The sequence below is a fragment of the Otolemur garnettii genome, unplaced genomic scaffold (assembly GCF_000181295.1).
Source record: "Otolemur garnettii isolate 467f Iridium unplaced genomic scaffold, OtoGar3 scaffold00034, whole genome shotgun sequence".
NCBI lineage: Eukaryota > Metazoa > Chordata > Mammalia > Primates > Galagidae > Otolemur > Otolemur garnettii.
Window position 1 is genome coordinate 902,794 of NW_003852429.1, and position 4,760 is coordinate 907,553.

Below are 4,760 nucleotides of genomic sequence, written 5' to 3' on the forward strand. Positions count from 1 at the left end.
GCAATACCTGGGGAACTTGGATTTTTTTTTTAAGTGAGTTCAGATCAAAAACCACTGCCCTAGACTTTGCCAGAGCAAGAGGTAGTAGAAGTGGCCCCATGGCAAAGAACTAGTAACGCTGGATTCCAAGGTATGGTGGAGGGTGTATTACCAGACAGATCACTCCCTTGAGGACCAGACTCAAAACTTCAAACCAAAAAGGACATTTTGTATACAATGGATAGAAAAAAATTCTTACCTGGAACAAGTCATGGGAACCGAAGCTGACCTGTACCAAGTTATAATAGCCGAAAGAAAGAAACAAGTTTCAAATACTACTTATTGAAGAAAGAGATACTGTAGTATATTACCCACCCCACCCTCCTCAATGTTGGTACATTCTAAATCAGTGATTCCAAATTATCTCTTTTCCAAGAAGGATTCAACGACGTAGGTCCATTCCACACATAAGCATTGACTGATTGGCATCTGATGAGGTTCAAAAGATCATTTTCTCTTTTCCTACTGAATGACTAGTACAAGTTTGGATGGGACAGTGTATTGCTTATAATGAAAACATAATCTGAAATATCAGCTTCAGGCACTTGGTTACTTCTCTAAATTGGATGAATATGAGAGCAGTCTGGTAACAGTCTTGTTTTCTGTTTAGTATCTGAGCTCTATAAAAAGAGGCTACCTAGAATGAGTTTAGCTTCTGATAGTGAAAGCTTTCATCTTTTTACTGCATGAGACAATCTCTGATGCAGTTGTTATAGAAGCTCAAAACTATCCAAACCCCTAAGAGTCCCCCAACTGAGACCAACAGAATGAGATGAGAGGGCTTTCACTTTATTGGAGTTTCAATATAAAAGGTGAAAAAATGATATTTTACTCTCATGTCTAGGAATTTCTAATATCAAGAAACTTAAAGTTTGTACTTTACTTTGTCCCTGGGAGTGTGTCAATGAAATAAGTTGATATTGAGTTGTAAGATAGCTGTCACTGGGATATTACCGTGGAGATATTTTAAACATTGAGGCATTTTATTGGAATAGCTTGATGTCAGTTAATCTTTTGTAAAACCTCAGTTTTGATACATTGAACAACATAGCATCATAATTTGTGACTGAAAGTAAACTAAGAAAATAAGTATTAAGAGAGTTCCAGGGACAAAATCAAAGTTGCTCACCAATCACTCTCATAGCAGCAATATTTGGCATTTGAGATGTGGCTTGACGAGCAGAAGAGTGGTTTAAAGGGTAAGAATTTGGAAGGCAGAAATAACTGGGCCTGGCATATTCAGTTGTCCCTGGATTCTCCTTCAGCTAAGTGCCTTCCTTTCTGTAGGTCTGGGTTAAGGCTCTTCTCACATGTGGGAAGATGCACACTCCACAACCACCTCAGGCCTGGGTAGTGACATTTCTGTGAAGTTCGTTCACCTTTTGTAAATAGGTAAGACTCCATTCTCTATTCCAGTCTTTAGAGTTTTAACAGTATTTTTTGGCCTCTGTAGACTTTTGCATTACTTCTTTTCAACATATGAGAAAGTGTGATTATTGGGTTTTCCTTCAAATTTCAACATGATTAACTGAAAATTACTTTTTTTTATAGTTTGATAGGAGATTTTTAAAAAAAAATTTAAGTTAATATGAGAGTACATAAAATTACTTATTAGGAAGCAGTGCTTTATTACTCACTGTGTACTTGTTTGTGTGCCCTGATTCTTTTCAATAGATTTTCCCATTTTCCCCAACAACATGTGGATTATTTCATTTTTTAGGTAGAACTTGTTATCAGAAAAATAAAGGACTGTACACATCATATTTTGCTTTGTGAATACATAATCCATTATACTTTGATTTTTTTTAATGAAATTTATCCTCCCATCAAACTTTCTCAAAATATTGATCAATTAGTAAATAGCACAAAAGTAATTGAATATAGTTCTAATTACAATTGAAATAAAATACTATGATGCCCTTATGGCTCTAAGGGTAGCTTAATATAATCTACAAGAAGATTTATAAATGCCTAGCTTTTTGCATTTCTTTGTGAACTATTTAAAAATATATTTTGTCATTTTTAATGACCTTTTTCTTTTTACTCAGGAGCTCTTCACACACTGTATTAGGAAAATTAGATTTTGCAATTCAAGACAAGTTTGGGGGGGATTTTTTTGTTTTATTTTACTTAGCCTGAACAATTAGAAATTTTATGGACTGCTCATTAATTTTAGCTGAGAATATCATGATGAATTAATTGTCATTGTTTCTGATAACCACTGCAGTCCCAGGGTCCACAGCATGCCCACCTCTGGCAGTTAAGTGTTAACCCTTTACCACATCCAGCTCTAGGAAGCCATCACCACGTTCAAATTTAGCAAATCATTTCTAAAACCACTGTCTCCAGCAGTCTAGGGAACAAACCCACTTATGAGTCTTTCAAGTATGCTGATGGTCCCATTACTGATGTATGATTCAGTATCTTAATGTTCTCAATGTTCTTGGGAATGTAATTAGAGAGCATCTGAGTAGATTTTAAATAAGAAATAAAATATTTCTATTTGCTTAAAATTCAGCTCCATTTATCACATAGAAATGTTTTAGGCTTACTGTTGTTTAAAAATACTTTCATAAGTGTATGACAATACAAAATCAGCAAGTAGAAGCCAAATTTTAGGAAAAAGTGGAGCAGTGGTTGTCAAACTTTATAAAAGGACAGGTACCGAATATGTTCTATTTTGCCAGCCATATGTTCTCTGTCTCAACTCTACAACTCTGCCATGGTAGCACTTAAGTTTTAGTTACAAAGACAGAAAGAGATTTGGCTTAGATGCAGGAGTGCCCAATCTTTTTTCTTTTCTGCCATACATTGGAAGGACAAGAGTTGTCTTGGGCCACACGATAAATACACAGATTCTAATGAAAGCTGATTAGCAAAAACAGAACAGAACAAAGGTCCCTGCCTACTTTTCCTGCTATCCAGCATCACCGATAAACAAAAACAGTGCTCAGGAAATCAACATGTGACCTGCAGGGCAGGGCTGCAGGTTGGACACCCCTGGGAGCTATGGTTTACTGACTCCTGTGATAAGGAAATAATTCTAGGATGCTTCAAAAAGTATTTTCCTATTATATCTCCTTAGATGTCAAGAGATATGGCCACTTAAAAATGGTTAATTAGAAGACTAAATATTTGAAATGATAGTATGTCTTTATTCATTAAATTATTTATGGAATTTGTCATGTTGATGCAGAATAGTTAAGCATCATTGACATGATTCTTTCTCTTATAGACCTTCAATCAAATCAAGCTTGCAGTACAAACAATCCAACTATTGGATTTAGAGGTAGAAAATGCAACTTTTCTGATGGTAAAAAAGAAGTATGTTTAAAATTTATAAAATCTAGTGGAAGTAAGTTTTATGATCCTTAGAATGTCCTAGGGGTCAAGTGTTTTCGTCATATGCCTTAGCTGGAGAGCAGTGTTCCAACTGAAATTTAACAATTGCCAGGAAAACATGCAAAGCTATAAGAAGATCATACTCTAGTCTTGCTTCTATGTCTATTTAGCTTTATGAAAATAGTTATATCACTTAATACTTGTTTTTCTTGGTGGTGACAATTCTCAGGAAATATGGAAAAGTGCTTTTTACAAAGCTTTACATTTTACAGATGACAATATATATTGATTTACCAAGCAACACAGAAAAGCACTTAGCAGTCCTTTGAAAGACCTCATGAAAGAAGGAGTGATCTTAAATTACCTTAAGTTAAAAAAACATATGTAAGGAAAGGGCACGTTCTTCAAAGTAGCAGTGAAATGTGGACTGAAGTTGGAACGGTCAAATTAATTCTGGGTCTTCTAAAATTCCAAAGTTCTTCAATAAAAATGGAAGAAATAAGTGAGCAGAAATAAATATTTCACAATATCTGAGTCATCAATTATTCTCATCATTTATCTAAATAGGTAACAGGTATCCCCTTGTGGAGTAAATTGAGAACAATGCAAACTGGAACTTTTCCTACAAGTCTTCTGCTTTATGGTTATTTTTTTTTCCTATTAAAATCTTGAGTTTAAATAAAAATATTTCAAAGCATTACAGGGGTAAAAATATTTTCAGTTACTTTTGGATTACTTGTATAGTGCTGGAATCGTGGTTGTAAGTGTCCCCATCCCCCGTTAGGTGGGTTTTGTGCATTCCTTCCTCCGTCCTTCCCCTTATTTGATTTCCATTAAATTTTACTTCCCTTTAAGTACACGTTTCCCTTCATAAAATGGACATGATATTAAGAGAGGACAGGAAATAACTTTTGGATTTGGAAATGTAATAAGACAAACTGTTGTCAAAATCCTTTTCTGGTCATTCTGGCTCAGGTTCTTTTTCATGAAAATCCATGGGAAGTGGTACAAGAGTAAAATGGGCCTCAAAAGCCAAGTCAGTGCACTGATCTTCACCAGGGTTTCACATCAGTGCCAAGGTCTAACTGGAGTAAGGTCTTACTAGCTTTCATAACAGAGCTCGTTGCCCACCTGTTGCCAAAATTAAGCAAATGAATCTCTGGATTATTATATAGGTCAAGTTTTGATGAAGAAATTAGCTCATGAAAATTATTTTCCCATGTAGCACTTTTCTTCATTCTGGCTTATCAATTCTACTACCTTATTTCTAACTCCAGTAGGATTAGCCCATATCATATAAGCCCAAAACCAGAGATGCTGGCATGGATGTGGAGAAAAGGGAACACTTCTACACTGCTGGTGGGAATACAGACTAATCC